The sequence below is a fragment of the Cheilinus undulatus genome, linkage group 9 (assembly GCF_018320785.1).
Source record: "Cheilinus undulatus linkage group 9, ASM1832078v1, whole genome shotgun sequence".
Classification (NCBI taxonomy): domain Eukaryota; kingdom Metazoa; phylum Chordata; class Actinopteri; order Labriformes; family Labridae; genus Cheilinus; species Cheilinus undulatus.
Window position 1 is genome coordinate 24,276,020 of NC_054873.1, and position 20,074 is coordinate 24,296,093.

Consider the following 20,074-nt stretch of genomic DNA (forward strand, 5'->3'; position numbering starts at 1 on the left):
TTAGTTAGCAAGGTTTGATCCCCTCAATATATAAAACATTAAAAAATTATATATATATATATATTTTTTTTTTTTTTCAAATAAAAGCTCAAATACAGCACTTAACACAGACATAATCCGAGAATCACTTTACTGTGCAGTCCATGTTTTGACATATTTTACTTGCCCGTGACTATTTTTATCTCATGAGGAACTTTGACCGATACATGTCTCCCCACGGTAGCCTAAAGTTAATCTGATGTAAAAAAGATCTCTCTCCAGAAGTAAAGGTTCTCTGCCAGGGTTATGAAAAATGTCAGCAAGTACATGAGTGACTTTTGACTACAGCACCGTCTTAGGGTATCTCCTCTGTCCAGGACATTCATGAAGGACAATTTAATTGAATGTTTAGAACAATACTGTGTAAAACAAACAAAATATGCTACTTGATCTGACTTGCAAGACTGCTGCATTACTTTTGCATGATTTACATAGGTTTTTACATTTGTAGATAAAGGAGAGTAGGCTACTTATCACGATCATTACAGTGAAGCTTTGAATGAACACACTTTTAGTTCTTGTTTCAGATTTGCTTTACTTCCTGTTTACAATAACCGTGATTGGTCAACCGAGAACCGCGCATTCTTATGGGCGTAACTTTCAACCGGCGCCTCTTACTTATAACTTAGGACAGGTAACTCAATTACCAGGACAGCCGCCAATAAACCTCAATACAGAATAAGAAAATTAACCGCACAGTGAAATGAAGTTTTTAGGGGTTTATACCATACCAATAATTGCCTCTCAAGAAGTCTGGCACCAGTAACATTTGCCACAGCCCCCACCGCCACTGCAGGAGGGCATCCAGTTAAATGCGCAGAGCTAAATAGGTAAGAAATTGCTTTAACTAACATGCTGTTCCTCCAAAATATGACGATTTATTTTCTGAATAAAGCTGCTTGCTTGTGTCGCTAACATGGACTTGTTCACGTGTTTGGTTAGGATTTAGACGATGTTAAATTATAAGTTATAAATAGCTTAGACTAAATATAGATGTATACGGGTCTGTTAGCTTATAGCTAACTACGAAATTTAAGCTAGCGCTGTTACAAGAGCGTCTTAAGAAAACGATCTCAGACTAATGAAATGCTAACCTGAGCGACAGCGAGTGTGTGTGAAACTAGTAAAGCAGTTTGCTAATGATAGCTAACGTAGCTCTACTCTAAAGACCCTGCATGAGCTGCTCATGGTACTCTGCTGTACTGCAACTGAAAAGCCCTGCAGCAGTGATACTGAACAGTAGCCCTTGACCCACATGTGACTCTTTTGTGATGACTGGTGGCTCTTTTGGGCTCTTTAAAATGGGAACTTTTGACCTCAGTGTGTTTTTTCAAGCTTTTATAGAGCACTTAATATGCTGGATTTCATTGTCTACCTTTTTTTATATTTCCATCGAAGGTGTGCAAAAGAAAACAAACAAGATCAATATCACTGATTCTTGATCAAGGGGACAACACATGATTCAAACTTAACTTTGAACTACTGTTTTACTACACAAGTTTGAAGTGAATATTTCTCCAGGCTGAGGTCTCAGCTACTGGTTGTGTAGAATAACAAATTGTTAATTCAACTTTTTTTTGGGTCAAAACAATACTTTTTGGCCCATCATATCTTGATTTGTAACTCCATCAGCCACACTAAAATGTATTTTTTTAATCTGACTACTATAATTGGAGAGCAGTCTGTCTGTCTGTCTGTATGTCTCGATTTGCAAACCTCCCTGTTGCTCCAGTTGTCATTCATACCTCTCAGAGGTCTTTGTGGGGATACTGGTTTGAAACTGGAACCATGACAAAATTATAAATACAGTCGCTAGAAAAAGTATGTGAACCCTTTGAGATTTCTTGGATTTCTGCATAAATTGGTCATCAAATGTGTTCTGATCTTCATCTAATTCACAACAATAGACAAACACAGTCTGCTTAAACTAATACCGTGCAAAAAATGGTATATTTTCATGTTTTTATTGAACAAAACATGTAAAAATTCACAGTGCAGGGTGGAAAAAGTATGTGAACCCCTAGGCTAATGATTTCTCCAAGAGCTAATTGGAGCCAGGAGTCAGCCAACCTGGAGTCCAATCAATGTGATGAGATTGGATGTGTTGGTTAAAGCTGCCCTGCCCCATAAAAAACACACACCAGTGTTGAATTTGCTGTTCTCAAGAAGCATTGCCTGATGTGAACCATGCCTGGCACAGAAGAGCTCTCAGAAGACCTACGATCAAGAATTGTTGACTTGCATGAAGCTGGAAAGGGTTACAAAAATATCTCTAAAAGCCTTGATGTTCATGTGTCCACGGTAAGACAGACTGTCTACAAATTGAGAAAGTTCAGCACTGTTGCTACTCTCCCTAGGCGTGGTCGTCCTGTAAAGATGACTGCAGGAACACAGCACAGAATGCTCAATGAGGTGAAGAAGAATCCTAGAGTGTCAGCTAAAGACTTACAGAAGTCTCTGGCACATGCTAACATTTGTGTTGACAAATCTACAATAAGTAAAACATTAAACAAGAATGGAGTTCATGGGAGGATACCACGGAGGAAGCCACTGCTGTCCAAAAAACACATTGCTGCACATTTAAAGTTTACAAAAGACACTTGGATGTTCCCCAGCACTACTGGCAAAATATTCTGTAGACAGATGAAACCAAAATTGAGTTGTTTGGAAGGAACACACAACGCTATGTGTGGAGATAAAAAGGCACAGCACACCAACATCAAAACCTCATCCCAACTGTGAAATATGGTAGAGAGGCCATCATGGTTTGGGGCTGCTTTGCTGTTTCAGGGCCTGGACGGATTGCTGTCATTGACGGAAAAATGAATTCCCAAGTTTATCAAGACATTTTTCAGGAAAACTTAAGACCATCTGTCCGCCAACTGAAGCTCAACAGAGGATGGGTGATGCAACAGGACAACGACCCAAAGCATAGAAGTAGATCAACAACAGAATGGCTTCAGCAGAAGAAAATACCCCTTCTGGAGAGGCCCAGTCAGAGTCCTGACCTCAACTTGATTGAGATGCTGTGGCATGACCTCAAGAGTGCAATGCACACCAGACATCCGAATAATATTGCTGAACTGAAACAGTTTTGTAAAGAGGATTGGTCCAAAATTCCTCCTGACCGTTGTGCAGGTCTGATCTGCAACTACAGGGAAAGGTTTTGTTGAGGTTATTGCTGCCAAAGGAGGGTCAACTAGTCATTAGCCTAGGGGTTCACATACTTTTTCCACCCTGCACTGTGAATGTTTACATGTTTTGTTCAATAAAAACATAAAAACATATCATTTTTTGTGCAGTATTAGTTTAAGCAGACTGTGTTTGTCTATTGTTGTGACTTAGATGAAGATCAGAACACATTTAATGACCAATTTATGCAGAAATCCAAGAAATCCCAGAGGGTTCACATACTTTTTCTAGCGACTGTATATATAGATTTTCTATAAAATTCAAAATTACTGTGTTTAAGCTTCAGTTTGCTCCCCCTCCCATCCACCAATTCGACTGACGTGCTGACGTGCAGTGAGCGTATTGCGTCACTTTCTGTTTTTGCCGTTGCTCTGTTGTTGTGTTTCTCTATGCGTCAGTCGAGCTAAAGTGAAATTTTTCACTCTTTCTTCTACTGCTTTACAGCTGTTGTGCGTTTAGGCATACAGTTAACTACAAGCCCCCTTGTGGTTTAGGTGTTTTTCTCTTAGCCTCCCTTTCTTCTTTTACCACAAACTAGTGTAGATTAGCCTCAGCTTCTGTGACTGCTTCTGCCTCATGCTGGGTGTTCAGCTTTTCCCCATTCTCCTTTATCGATAATGGTACATGTATTAAATGTAGTTTATTTGTTGCTCTGGAGGACAGGGTAATTCTTTAGGAATTGCAGCTCCACACCACTGAATCCAAACCTTTATTTTCAGCTCTAGCTAGCCAGCCCCCTGTAGCCGGTGACAGGCAACCTGGAAGAAGCAAAGAGACTGTTGGGAATTCTTAATATGCTTGGCCAGTGATTTCCAAACTGGGGTACTTGTACCTCCAGAGGTACACGAAAAATAAAAATAAAAACGTGTTTTGAAAACAATAAATTATTAAATTATTTAAAAATGATTCACTCTTATTTTTGTTTTTAAGATTTAATTCATATCTTATTTTTTATTATTTATTATGCATGCTGGCCCTTGAATACCTGTCAGGTTTCAACCAGTTGTTTCAGTAGTTAAAGTTCAAACTGGCAAATGTTTGTATTGTGAGCTTTGATAAAGGCCTGAAGTGTTGGCAGAGAGGCTGTAGGCTGGATTCGTGAGGCATCTTAGAGAAGGAAATCTGTCCTGAATTGTCCAAGATTCTTATAGTAACATATGTTCAATCAGACACCTTCTCATTAAAGCTGTGGTGAGTTTGTACTTAACAGTTTCAAGTTCAATATGTTCTAGAAATGTAAATTTCTTTTTTAAAAAGTGAACTGGTGTTGCTCACTGAAAATGCTGGTAAAAAAAATCTATTTTGTGAGAAATAATTCACTTTAAGAGATTTTATTTGTATATTATGCATGCTAAATGTGGGAGGTGGGGGTGGCGGCAGGCCTACAGACACATTTCTTTTTCTAGCTGCTATAAGTGCGTGAGAGTAGGGGGTACATGGCTGGAGGTCAAATGTCTGAAGGGGTACGGGCTGTGAAAAGTTTGGGAACCACTGTGCTAGGCTACAGAGCTAAACAGTGCCTTGCCACTTTTTCAGCAGCTATAGACACTTGTTGCAAAATGTTAGTTATTAGCACTTACCTTCGCTTTAATGATGATGAGTTGGCACCAGTTGGCAGCATTGTTGACTAAAACACATCGAAATACATAAAAATGTACATAATTTTCTAGATTTTTATTCGGTTTGTGGCATTAGTGAAGCCACAAGCCACATATAGGTCGTTTCCACCGAGCGGTCCGGCTCAGTTCAGTGTGGTATGGCACTCTTTTTTTGGCGTTTCCATAGAGAAAGGGTCCCTAAAAACCAACCCATACTGTCCCACTTTTCGGCACCCTTCTGTAGGGGTGCCAATCTTACCTAACCGTACCAAAAAGGTGGATCTATACACACTACAATAGGAGCTGCACTGATGTCACGTCACTCAGCTGCTCGCCTCCGGGCTTCAAACATGGAAGTCTGCGCTGTGAGAAGCGGGCAAAAACAGGAGAAAAATGGACCACTGTCTGCCTAAATGGGAAATATTTGGACTCGACGAAGATCCAAACTGTTTCCTAGTCTATGGATATTGGTATCTGGCCACAAATCAAGTTTCCTGACGTTTATCTGGACCTTATTTTAAGAACACCAAGCAGAGCCCAAAGGCTCGCATCAGCCTGATCCATCCGCGATGGATGAGAAACTAAATTAATGCAGAAGTTTTGTGAATACGAAGCCTTTGAACAGTTCATTCTCATCTTTAACTAGTTATTAATCTGCGTCTTATGTTAGGTAACCTGTGAAAACATCGCTCTGTGGTTGTTGAACGGGCTTGTAAAACTTCAGGCTGCAGACTATTTTAAAACAAGATCAGTGCACCCCGGATTTCTGACTTAATCTAGCTTGATTTTAATACCAGCTGAACTTTTCCTTTATTTTTGATGTGGTGAATTCTCAAAGTACAGCTCTAAACTTTCATTTTTTGTCGTATAAACTGTTCTAGACTCCATATATTCACATATTAACATAATGTTACAACTCAAACCGTCTCTGTACACGTATTCCATCAGCTGATGATCTGTACTGACAGCGGTTAACATCATTACGATGTAGTTATTTTTTTAAAAGCACTTTCAGCTGAATTAAAGCTGTTTACTGCTTATTCCTGACTGATTTCTGTCACTTAACCTTTCTATAACTCTGCAGCTGGACCAGCTGACTCGCGCTGTCTGTGACTTCACATGCATGCTTTTACAGCCCTGCCCACCCAGGTTAGGGCATGGGTGTCTGTGGAAATGCAAACTATTTGGGGGTTTAGCGTACCAAACCATACCAAACCTAACTGAATCGAACCCGCCCCCTGATGGAAACACGGCTAAACTGCCACTATGGCAGCTACAGTCATATCTAAACATTACTGAAGCAAATTTCTGACTCTGGCTTTTCTTAATAGTGATTCTAAAATGTTTCAGTGTTGCTGCATAAAGGTACAAAGTGAGAAAAACTTTGAGTTTGAATTAATATCTTAGTTATTTTTTGGGGTTGTTAGGAGATATAAACAGGCATTGTTTTTAGGCCTGGGCGATATGGCCTAAAAATCTAATCCCCGATTTAAAAGCAAAAAAAAATTGATTACGATTTTAAATGATTTTTTTCTTATCCTTGTTAAAAAACACACACAAATGACAAAAATTTGATAAAAGCATGTTTTTATTTTATGAATTAAGTGTTACAAATACAGCAAGCTGTAATTTTGTCTCAAAGAATTGTAGGGCTGACAGCTTCTGTTCCACTGGTTGATTGCTTGGTTGAAAAGCTTTTGTCCGACCAAGATCACCCTGGTTGGCGAGTCGTGTTAGCGTTAGCTTCTCTTACAGGCAGAAAGCAGAGGTGATAAAAGACAATGCCTGCTGGTCATTGGGTCCTGACTAGCGAACTTCTCTCTCTCACCTCCGTAAATAAACGCAGCATGCTGTCTGCTTTAAATTACACGGCACAGGCTGGATCAAGTGATTCTGTTAATAGTTACCATTATAAATTAATAAAAAACAATGATCCGTGGTTATTTTGTAGGCTGTATGACTTTAAAGAGTTACCGCGCTGGGATCAAGGAGATCCTATGATCAAAGGCAGGTGCACGCTGAACATCTCTCAATTATTTATTTTTTTTAGTACGACATGATGAGCCTTAAAAATGTATTAATGCTTCAAAAGGCTAGTTATTTTCATTTTAGGATAATTTAGACTACCAAGTAGACGCAATAAGGAACCTTTATGGATTGAACTGGTCCCCAACGAGGTGTTTTTTTTTTTTTTTACCTGAATGACCATTCGGTGGGTTGGTGCCTGGGTGCAATTTTGGTCTACCAAGATTTTCCTTGGTTGACTACAGGCCTAATGCTTTGTGATCTTGGTCCTAGCTGAGTATGACATTGATTTTTATGCTGATCTTTGTTCAGTGCAGGTGATGTAACTGAAGGGAAACTGAAGGAAAGCTAGGGTGAAGCCAGACAAGGAAGAAAAGGCCTAACAGGTGAGTGCTAAAATTGAATGGTAATTTTACCATACACATGTGATAGAAGACACAGCAGTTTTGTTGTAATTTGTTAAAGTGATGAAAAGTTAACAGTTTCCATTTTGTCAAAACAGACATCCCAGTTTTGGCATGGAAAGAAAAAAGCACTTGGAGCAGAGGACAAGGAGTGATGAGGTAAGCTGTATTGTGATCGCACTGATCATGCTATTGTTCTAGTGATGCGTGTTCTTTTGGAGTATTTTGCACATGGCTAATTGAATAGTGACATATCCACTCCATAAACATTTACTGAAGCCCTTTTTTGTTTGGAAACTTTTCAAGTGCTTTTAGTTGTTGTAAAATGAAAGGGGGACATTGAAAGTGACACAGACACTCCTGGGAGTGAGACTGGATGTTGAATTCAATATTAAAAACAGGGACCAGATGTTCTGTTGAAACTGTAGTTGTCCACATGGTAAAAAGAGCATTCCTTGTCAGTCGTCCCATCTGAAGGAAACTTTTGATATTATGAGCTCAAAGTATTTGTGGTAAAATGTGGTGCCTCCTTGGACATTATGGATATCATGCACAAAACAGAAAGCAGTCTGAAGTAGAAGGTTTCATTTCCCCCGTATTTTTACTTTGTGTCTTTGTGATATATGGGCTCTCTGTCTAGAGATAACAACTAGAAGTTGAAGAAAGGCTGAAGGATTCTGAAAGAGATTTTGATAGCCTTGACAACATAAGGCAAATCTTAGTGGCCTTGTAACACTTTCCATCATAATGACAGCCCACACATGTAATGGACCACAAACAGAACACAGATCTGCAGCTTTAGTGTATTACTCTCACAAACGCAATACATTTCTCACAAAGGTTATAGCAGTAGCCTAAAAATGTAATATGTAGTTTCCCTGAGATGTAATTGCTAATGCATTTGCACAGATTTGATACAGATTTAGAGGGGAAATCAAAAAATGATCTTTGTGGACATTGTTTTTCCATTAATATTGCTGGGAAAAAGTGTTTGCCCCCTTTCTGATTCCTGTTTTTTTGCATATTTATAACACTTAAATGTTAAAAATAAATACAAAATGCAATTTCTTAATGATGATTTTATTTTTTAAGGGGAAAAAAAATCCAAACCTATCTGGTCCTATGTGAAAAAGTTATAACCCTCCCTTTTTAAGTCATGTGTTAACTGTGATTAACCACAGTTCTTGGAAAGCTGAGTTCAACTTCACTGACCACACCCAGGCCTGATTACTGCCAGATGTGTCGAACCAAAAATTCACTTAAATAGAAGCTGTCAGTAGGCCTGGGCGATACGGCCTAAAAATCATATCACGGTATTTATCTTGTCTTTGATGATAACGGTATTATATCATGGTATTACAAAATTAAAAGAGATAATGCTTTTTAATCCAAATTCAAGTATTATTAACCCCCTTCTCCCCTTAAACAAGTCTTTGATGGCATACTCAATTTATGTCTAAGTATAGGATCACAGAAAAAACGTTTTATTTTTTTCAAGTCTCTCTAGGTTTACTACTGTCTAACTGCACTCCAAGTTTTGCATTTCATCTCTAACCTGATGAGGGGTGTTAAGCTGCTAATGACTTGAACATGTTTCCTAGTGAAGGCGTTCACAATAAAAGCGTTTCAGGAAAATAACAGCCGCAGACTTTTATTTTCGAGAGCTTGACGGAAATATTGTGTTTAGCATTGAGTTAGCTTAGCTTTGGCTGCCGTACCGGAGAATACGGCTAGTTTACAGCAGCTTTTCTGACCTCATTTAACATCGCAGCCTGGATCTTTGACTCACTGTGGACTTAGAAAAGAAAGTCATAACTATTTAAAAGTCTATTTTAACTTGTTTTTGCCGTTGTAAGAGGAAGAGCTGCAGCGCTGGGCTCTGAGACCAGCCAAAGCGGCACTTAGCTCGTGTTAAAGTCCCAGGCAGGCTGACAGAGACAGCGCACTGACTTTGTTGTGGTATAGCCGTCAGACTTTGAGAGGGAAAAACACGTGTTTTTGCCTGCTAACTGTGCCAAGTTACAGCTGCAAGACTCCTTGACATTCGGTTACTTACCTGGCTACACGTAATGTTAGAGCTAAATGTGTTATTGAGTAGACTCAGCCTGAGCTGTGTGTTACAACTCACTCTCTTCGCCAGCTGTGGGAGTGGATATGTGCGACACATACATCACAGCACAACATAGGCATTTTAACCAGTGATGACGGTGTTGCAGAAATCCATTCAGTGGCAAAAATTTTACTGGTGACAGTATTAATACCGGTTTACCGCCCACCTCTAGGTGTCAGACGAAGGCTACAAGATCTCAAAAAGAAACGCATCATGCCACGTTCCAAAGAAATTCAAGAACAAATGAGAAACAAAGTGATTGAAATCTATAAGTTTGGAAAAGGTTACAAAGCCATTTTCAAGGCTTTAGGACTCCAGTGAACCACAGTCAGAGCCATTATCCACAAATGGAGAAAACTGGGAACAGTGGTGAACCTTCCCAGGAGTGGTCAGCCAACCAAAATGACTCCAAGAGTGCATTGACTCATCCAGGAGGTCACAAAGAACCCAAAACGACATCCAAAGAACTGCAGGCCTCTCTGGCCTCAGTTAAGATCAGAGTTCATGACTCAACCATAAGAAAGACACTGGTCAAAAATGGCATCATGGGAGAGTTCCAAGGCCAAAACCACTGCTGACAAAAAAGAACACAAAGTCTCGTCTCATATTTGCCAAGAAACATCTTGATGATCCCCAAGACTTTTGGAGAAATATTCTGTGGACTGATGAAACAAAAGTTGAACTTTTTGGAAGGTGTACGGCCCGTTACATCTGGTGTAAAGATAACTGCATTTAATAAAAAGAACATCATGCCAACAGTCAAACATGGAGGTGGCAGTGTGATCGTCTGGGGCTGCTTTGCTGCTTCAGGACCTTGACCACTCAGTTTGTGCACATTCACCACGCTATGAAATAATAATGTTTACTTATGTAACATTACAACACATGAACCAAATACTCGGAACTACTTCTTGAGTAAAGCACTGGGCGGAGTAACACAGTGCAGCAGCCATGTCTGGAGTGTAGTTCCGGCTTTGCATTTAGCTTTAAAACATCTCCGTCTCGTAATGTTCCATGATTATTTCATAGCGGGGTGAATGTGCAGGTCACAAATTGTCCTCGAGAGCGTTTTGGAGTTGTTGGATTGTGAGTTTGATGAGTTTGATGAGGGAAAGCTGGAATACCGTCTGCTTACGTTGAGTTGGCACAGCAGGTCCGAACTCGCCAGCGGCGAGCTAAAAACAGCTTGCATCAACAACTGAAGGTAACGAACCTATTACTAAGACTATAGGAATTATGGTAATGGGTGAATTTGCCAAAATGTTAAAGTATCCCTTTAAACCACTGGCACTAGTTAGCTAGCTTGCAGCTAGCTTGTTGAGGATGCTGCCAGCGGCAGAAGCTGTCAACAAGCATGCAGGAGGAATTTCAAAATAAAAGCACAGCTTAAAGCATTAATTTAGATTGATGTTTTGACTTTACATCGATTTGATTGGCTTTTTAATCAACTGATCGATATACGTCGATGAATCGTTACACCCCTAGTTTAAGCACTACTAATAACCCTCAATTTTTTAACCATCATTCGTTCGGTACTGGGATTTGAAGAACTGATGAGCAATGGGAGAGAAACATAGTGGGCCAATAGCAGGTCCCTAATAATCTTGCAAAGCCGCTGGACTTGCCAGATCCCATGTCTGTCATCAGACAGATCCATCTTCAGCAGATCTTCACTCTAAAATGATTGTGCCCAGCCTGAGAATGAACAGACCTATCAGACCTATCATTGAGGAGAACAAGTCAGAAGCTATGGGTGGAGTTTAGCTTTAATGCAAGCCGGTACACTGTGCCTGCTGCCGGTAAAGTGATTAGTTTTATCAGAACTGGATTGGATTTCTTTAATAAAAGAAGATCAAAGAACTGCACTGAAAGCTTTACTTGGCTGCAGATATGTTTTTGTTCTTCTCCTGACTGGCCCTGACATGAGGTTGATTCACCAACTGACTTCACTGATAGTCATCAATAATTGCAGCTGCCTGTTGAGCTCACCATATGTAGTTCACTCCTCAGGCTTTGTCATTTACCTTGCTGCTGTGATTGGCCTGAATTGAATGTGACAGAAAGAACGTTCATCCAATCACCCTGTGAGACTTTCATTGAAAAGAAATATGATTAGCAAGTCCTTGGTTTCTTGCTCATAAGGTAAAGCAAATACTTGAGCACCTGAATAACCGTAAATTCCCATCCCTAGTTGCAGCTCAATTACAGATATAACTTTTTGATTTGTCTATTTTATAGAAATGTCAGGATAGCTGCTTTTGGTAAACAAAGCTTAAGCTTCTGTGTTGGTTTGGAGTTGTGCAAAACTGTATTTTCATGCTTCAGGAAAATGTGAACTTGTATAAAAATTGTTAATGGGATTGGGCTTAAAAAATTGCTTTGCCAAGGATCTTGCACATTTTTATACTGTGTAGATTTATAACTGCATTTGATGGAACATGTGTGTTATTTTTAATTCACATTTTCTATAGGGCTGAACTACAAGCTAGCCTGGTTAAACATGGAGTTATTAGCAGCCATGCATATTGTAGTGTTTCTATCCACATATGCATACCCAGTCAGCCGGAAACCACACATGACCTCCAGTTGACTCCTTTAACTAGACAGCAGAGTCGAATCATCAAATCCTATTTGTGCTGAAGAATATAAAACAGAAATTTAATTAAAGGTGTTATTTAATAGTCATTGATCTCATGTGTGTAAATAGTTGTCTCCTTCTAACCAAGATTGTGTTGAAATTGCTTTGTCATTGTATGTTCATGTGTTGGCACAGCCACTACATGAAGCCAAAGTGAACCTTTCTCTTACTTCATTGTCTCATGGAGACAACCTTTTCACTTGGAAAAGCTGAACGATAGTTAAGTTAATGTTGCCTTAGAGGGTTTCATCATATCATTTACATTGCATTCAGATTCAGGGTGTAACGCTGAACGGTGATCAACAGAGCGGCATAATGTGCCATATTTCAGGGCCACTGAGCAGCTTGTCCAACTGACAGAGAGAACGAGAGAGAGAGAGAGAGAGAGAGAGAGAGCGAGAGAGAGAGAGAGAGAGAGCATGCAGTGAGAGAGAGAATTGGGAAGGAAGGGAGGGAGGGAGGTAGAGACTGAGTAGTTGGGATAAAACCCTGTACACTGCATGCACATGTTGCCTGAAGAACAACAGAAAGGGCTTTGCTTTAAATGATTCAGGGCAAAGATTAAATATTTATTGAGGTGAAAGATTCATGTATGCCACATCTATGAACTCATTGCTGTATGGCTATACTATATCATCTTCTAGTGTCTTGTTTTAATTACACAAAAATGTAAGCATTTTTTTCATTTACAAAAAACATATGTTGGTGTTACATTATGGATGCACAAATGCTGTTGTAAAAGCAACATTTTCATTTGATGATGATAGCATCATGGTTCAACAGTGGAGAACAAAGCTAAAATATTGCAATATATTGCCAGTATCCCCCACAATCTTTAACACGTTTGGGGAGCATGAATTTTCCCCTCAATGACATTTTTAACAGGATTTTTTAAGTGGCATGTAGCAGTTATTCTTTTCATTGTTATTGAGTTATTGGCACATGCCTGATTACACCTTATTGCCATACACTGTGAGAGACATTTGATTATATGTCTTGCAAAAACTAGAGCATAAGAATTTTGTTTTTGTCTGCTGGGCAGATGTCGAAACAAACCACAGGTAACAGGAGGTTTGTCTGGGAAATCCACGGGGTTCCCTCTGCAGTTGGTGTGGGAAAACAAATTTAAATCCTCATGGCTCAGGGTCAAGGCAACAGTTCAGATGTTTATTGATTAAATGTCAACTGCCCAGGTGAACGTGATTCACAACTCGGAGGGGCCTAATTCAACAATCCATCACCCATAGAGGAACATTCAAACCAACACAACATCACTGCTTGTTTGTCTCTCATGGGACTCCAACATTTCTATAAGGAAAAAAAACATTTTTTTTTTTTTTTTTAACTTTAGGGTTCTGGGTCAGTATTCATGCCATAAGATTGGAACAGATTTCTTCAGCTCTGTCCACATATGCACAAAACTCCTTAAAATCTTCAGGTTTTTTTCTGGGTGAGCTGCATGTGTGAATGCAAACTGCCAAATTTTTCACCCAGATTTTCCTCCCTGCCCCACCTTTCTCTTACCTGACAAGCAAAATGCAGGGAAAAAAACCTGCTGTGAGACTATCTGACCAAGCAACATGGGAAATTTCAGGGCAGAGCTCCTGAAATGTTCTTGAGATTTTCTTGAAAGTATCATGGGTGTGTGAAAAAGCTTTATATTTGTAGTGATAGAGGAACTTCATTTCATGACTCCAAACAGAACTTTTTGTAGATGTGTTCAGCTGATATGGGCCTATCAGAGGTCGTGTCATTGTCAGTGTTTGTTTCCTGACATGCCCTCATTTGATTTTTTTTTCTACTGATAAGCGCATGAAATACTGATAAAATTAAAGGTGTAAAACTTAAAGTAGTTTGTCTAGCAGGGTGTGCTTTCGTCCAACATACTCTCAGCACAGTCGGCACATGCAGCAGAGCATCACTATAGAGTGGTGCTGGAATGAGTCCTGAAACACGGTAGTGAGCTAGTATTTCACCACTTCTGGTTCCTTCATCTGGACTTCTATGGGATTTATAACTGAGTTTTCAGTTAAATAGCTGAAATAAGGTCAGTGGTGAGCACAAGTTAAAATAATTTAAACGTTTTTTTCTATGACATAAAATACATCTGGAAAGTTCCCCACTTTTGAATTTGATATCTTTTCACATCTTAATAAAGGCGGTTACTAAAGGGCAGCTAACTAGGACTCAAGCATTTGTCGGGACCATTATAAGAGTGGCAAACTAATTTGTTGTTGTAGTATATTATCAGATAATAGACAGCAAAGAAGCTATCAATGTTAGTTTTTGTGTGGTGACAACATTTGAGAGCAAATGTCCTGGCTCAAACAGCAAACATCCTTTTACTTGTAATGGCGTGCCAATGCTGATGTTATTTTGTGCTGCTGTGGGTACAATTTTAGGGGGCCTTCAGCGAGGAGATTTTTTTTTTTTGAGGGGGGCATTTTGCTGATAGTGGGGGGATATTAATTTGGATCCCAGACCCTAGGGGTGACCCCTCACATGAGACAGAGGTCTGGCAGTCCTGGTCTTCACGCAGGCCATGAGCGTACAGTGACACATAACCTTGCCCTGTCACCACCCTCACCACTGTGTCAGCCAGCATTACAATGATTGACGTTGAGCCAGCACTCCAGCCCTACGAGATCTGAGGCTCTGTATAACCTCGCCCTAACTGTGTACCAGGGCTAGGACATCTGGGGCATGGTAGTGGATCATGATGTTTGTAGCCTGTACCTCTGTTTAACAAGGGCATAAGCCTTTGTGACCTTGTTTAAATGGGAGCTATTCAGTTGCATTATCTCAGCCAAAATCTGAATATATTTGGAAGAATCACTCCTTTACAGTGTGCAATAAATAAAGAGAATTGCTTTTACAAAAAATAAGATGTTTCTTTACAGAAGTGGGAATATATACTTCTCTGTCTGAATAGTAGGAAATGAAACTTAATACTCTCATCTTGAGCTTCACATCAGCTATAGTATTCAGTATATGATATTAACACTGCACAGGGCTGAGCTTATTTCTAATGATCCCATCTGAGAAGAGGCTGTCAGGTGATGCGAAGGTATAAGTGAGTCCAAACAGTAGTTCTTTTTTGATAGGTTCCTTGATTTAAATAAGTGGGTCTACATCAATTACAGGACTTCTGTCAATCTGTGTGACATGTCTGACATAACCTGTTCATGTAAAACATGGATCGAGTCTTGAGCTTCTTAGTTAACAACTACGAACTACATCTTTAACGGGAGCCAATCTTTAGATTCAATATTTTCTTTCTTTGAGATTCACGTGGCTGCTGGTGTTAACCTCTGTATACCTGGTGGATAAGCACCGTCATAAAAGTCACTGGTAAAACAGGATTTGAAATGTTCCTTTCTGATGTCTTCTCAATGCACATTCACGTTTTCTCTCCTCTATCACTCTGAACTGTGAAGTCATTATGAATCAAAGTCCAGCCAGATTCAGCAGTTAAAGTCCGGTCTGAGTACAGTTGTGTGTTAGCTTTGTAATTAATCAGCTCATAAAAAACAGATGAATGCCATTTGTGATATTGTTCAATGCGTCGAGTCCATATATGTTAAACTCCATTAAAAGCTGGCAAAGCTTCTGTAGTTGTTTGAAATAGTATTATACTCACCTATAAATAGGTAGAACTTTAATTGAATAATACTTACCTCATGCCTGTCAAGGGCCTTTTTACCACGCTGACATGCAAATACCCTGAAGAGAACATTGAGTTGAAAGGCTCCATGTAATGGACTATGTTGGTGAAACACTCTGCCTCTGAGAGAGGAGTGACTTGTAATGCTTGGTATCCTCAGTGCGAGTTCAAACTGCAGTCACAGGCTTTACTACCTTTGCTTGTTTGATAGAATGTCAGTTTCCCTGTGACCATGGGATTTCAATAATGTATGCCAGTTGTGTTTCAGGCACTGCACTGTGGTTTTTATGCTTTAGTTGAACCACTGCATGACCTCAACGCTCCTACCATTAAATCATCAATGACGATGGGGGAAATGAGATGCATTGAAATATTGATTATTGTGTAGACTTTGCTCTTTATGCAGCAGTGGTACAATTGCATAGAGTGGGTAAAACTGGAAAATACATCATAGAGCTAAGGGAGACTCCTGAGATTGAGTTATGGCAGTTAAATAAGAAATAGAAGTGAAGAAAAGCTTATTCTCTTTCCACTATCAGTTATGGAGATTTACCAAGTTAATAATATACATGCTGTCTCTCACTCTCTCTACATAATGGCACTAGAAGCTGTAGCAAATAGTGAACATTAAGGACTTGTCTTATTAATTTGATGTGCAGGAGTTTGATTTTTATTGAAATAAGGAGTCTTCACTAAAATTGATGCACTATTAAGCATTTGGATTCTTTTTTGACAACTCCTGTCTTGTCAACATGCATCATGGTAATGGACTGACATATAGCCAATTAGACAGAAAATAAATGTTGGGTGAAATTTGGGACCACCCTACAAGTTTTGGTGTTTGTGGCTCTTATTAGAGATATTTCGGTACCGTTTTTTTTCCCTTCCTGATTCTGATTCCAATACCAAGGTTTTGGGTACTGATATCGAGTACCTATCCGATGGTGTAAATTTTTTGAACTGAGTGTGCAGATGAGCAAATTATTTTAGACTCAGAACATGGCTCGAAATGACGAAATGACGGAACAGCCTGCCATTGGCTGACAGACGCTCACAAAGGGTAAATAATATGACCATTAGCATTTAAGCTAGCGGTAATAAATGATAGAAATTGGATTGATATGGATAAAAAGATGTTCAATGTCTGGTTTACTGCTGAGGATTTAATCATTAGTGTCCTAAAAATTCACACAAGTTCTAGGCTCCCTGAAAATGCTGCCACAAGGGATGCAAAGGCATCAGTAGGGTTGGCACAATGGCTAGCTTCAAGAGGAAAACCAAGTAAGAGACAACGATTTATAGTTCAAAAGTTATTTAACTTTTGATAAACTGTGTCACACTTCTTGTTGTGTACCACAGCGTTTGTGTAGAAGGCATTTTAACGATCACATACAGAGAAAAAAGTGTCACGCAGCTACCAAACTTTGCTGCTGCAGTGGTCCTCTTGGTTCTTCACTGCTCTAAACACAGTAGCTCGTGCATGCAGTGCTTTCTGGAAGCGAAGAAGAAGAGATTTCCAGGTTTTAATGCTAACATTTAGCATGGCTAAACAAAGCATAATATAAAAGTGAACAAAACATTATCAGATCGGTGCATAAACAGGTGTACTCGCCAATACCTGCATTTTAAGTTGTATCCAATACTGGTATCGGAATCAGAACAACTCTAGCTCTGGCCTCTGTAACAGCCTCTCCCCCCATTGGCTGTGCTGTTGATGGGTCAGCGAATACGTTTTATTTAGTTCCTTTAACGTCACATAGAGATGTATGTATTAATAGCTGGGTTCCCATTACAGTTTTTTTGTAAAATAAAAATGATATTTTTAAAATTTCTACTAAGTACAATTGCACTTTGAATGTGTTTCCATTGAAGGGAGTTTTGGGCATAAGCCTTGCAATTCTTGTAAAATCTCATCTCATGGGAATCTGCCGCAAGGAAGCTGGATGCTGAAAACCTGCTGGGTGTTGGTACGGGTAGGGCCTCACACCCCTGCACAGACACATCTACAGCAGTTGCCTTGATAATTTTGAACAAAGGACAAAGGCAATGGATGATAATTCAGAAGCAAAGTCCATATGTATGGCAAAAGCCACGTGTAGGGTTAGAGGTATAATTGATGTTAAGAAAAGTCTCGTCTCCACTTCTGTCCAAACGTACTGCGCCATCTTGTCTCGGAGTGACTGGTCATATGACACCGTACGTCACGTTCTGTGACTTGTAAATGCAGAAAAGGTGTTTCCACTACACTTTTGCGATGTACTTTCTGTATTGAAACGTCCACAAAACTTCCTCATGAGAGTGTAAAAACTCTTTAGTGATATTTAAGAGGTTTTTCGAAACTCAGGTGTTTCTATTACCAGTTTTTTGTTGCGCTATTTAGATTTTGTGCATTTCTAAGGGTAATGGAAACTTCCGTATGTTACGGACAGAGATGACTCCTTGTCTCTAAAGTTGTTTGTTACAATATAACCTGCAGACTGATGACAGCCTCACACCCTTGCACAGACACTCTCATGAAATCACCTAAATAAGACTAAAATGGAGATTACAGAAAGTGCAGAATCATGCATGCACCTCCTCTGGTCTGCTGATGATTATGCAGATGAAATATTTGATATTAGTTTGGCCCCCTTCTTTTTTTTAAGGAAAATCTTACTCATTTGAACTTGCATAATCAGAAATAGTAAATGCAGAAATAGTGTGTTAATTTTGCGGTGTATTTACCATTAAGGGAACTTTTCTGAAATTAAAGAATAAATGACTAAATTCACCAGTTTTATATATCCAGGAGATAATTCTGTTGCCGTGGTATCATAACAGGTGCCAATATTGTTTGATTTTAAAAGATATTTTATAAAAATTTAAATCTTGGTATTGTGAAAACTCTAGCATAGACGGTAGAAGCTATGTTCTCTTCTTTGCTTGCCAAAATTCTGTTTCCACTCTTTTTTTAATACAACAGATAACAGTGTTAACTGAATAGTGATATAAGTTACCATGATGTTGTTATATATTTACTAACACATGCATTTACAAGTATATCACCTTTGCCTAATCTAAAATAGTCAACTTTTTGTAGGTGGATGAAGTTTTGTCAGTGTAATGTCGTGTTAGTCTTCTGAACCAGTTTGCTCCTTTTCTTTTAAAAGCGAGTGCTATAAAGAACTTAACCTTGTCTCTCTTTATTTGCTGCTTGTGCAGAATATAATGCAATGTGTAAATTATCTAAGCTTTACATGAGTAATCCTCTAAACACAATCTGTGTATGACCTCTGAATGAACCCCAGTAAAGATAGAAAAACAGTATGGGGGAGGGGTGACATGGAGCTAACTGTACAATATATGATTGTATTTACCCACAGGCAAACACTAACGACTGACCCATAACACCGCATTTTACATAGCTTTAGATGAAATGGATTTCATATAGACCCATAGGGAAAACACTGAGCTCAAATATTTAAGCATGAAAAGACAACAGTTTTTATAACAAGATAAAGTGATCTCCAATAATATAAACAACGTGCCTAACATGCCACTTGATTCATGAACAAAACACCGTGGTACTCATCTTTCATTTCAAATGATTTATGTTTTACAATTCAATAAAGAGGAGTACTATTAACCTTCTGTAGAGAATGCCATGTCCCCCTGATGAAGTACATCAACTTTTCATTTGGTGGTCATCCACAGGGAAAGAGAACAATTAGGCCAAAAAAGGATATGGTCAACATCAGGAAACAATGCTGCTGTTTCCAACTGTGCTGCCCCTTTGCCACTGTTCCAAGAAGACAATAAAAGAAGACAGGCAAAACCGAGAGTCAAATCGAAGGTTAATTGGAGCCAGGAAAATGTCAACCAATTTTACCGATCAGCCACAAGGGAAAAGCAGCCCTTGGTGAAAAGACGCTGGTATATCTGCAGAGTGTATTAGCTTCCTTTCCATAATGGCCTCCTGAAGAGAGTGATGATGACATCTTTTCAGCACTCCGTTTGCCCTCGAAGCATTTGCGTGTGCACAAAAGACAAAGTGAGAGCGGGTGTGTTTGAGTGTGTGTATATCTATGGATGTGTTATATGCTTCATGCCAAAATCTGTATTGCTATTAGAGATGCACGCTCACTGGGACGACAGGTGTTGGCACCAGATCTCTGACACCTCTGTGGTCATGACATATCCATCCCCTCCAGTTAGTTTTACCACAACAAAAGGTGCTTTGACAACAACAACCTCTATGCTGAAGAACATAAACGGCATTTTGGGCCTGGTATGCTCTGTATTATGAATATGAGAAATCAGTTCCTTAGGAAATCCCAGTCTTACCATTGCAACTGTTAACACAAATTCAGCCAGTCCTTTTGATTTCTGTGCATTCTTGCAGTTTTGTCAAATCACTGCAACTTT

General features: G+C 39.3%; 1 long non-coding RNA gene across 1 annotated transcript in view; it reads left to right on the top strand.

Annotated features, from left to right (window-relative positions):
- Nucleotides 1-697: 697 nt before the first annotated feature.
- LOC121515519 overlaps nt 698-20,074 on the top strand; it is a 122,782-nt gene continuing 103,405 nt past the window's right edge. Inside the window, exons 1-3 of the long non-coding RNA XR_005992376.1 lie at nt 698-869; nt 7,167-7,240; nt 7,357-7,417. This is a non-coding gene — a long non-coding RNA (uncharacterized LOC121515519). The remainder of the gene's footprint in view (nt 870-7,166; nt 7,241-7,356; nt 7,418-20,074) is intronic.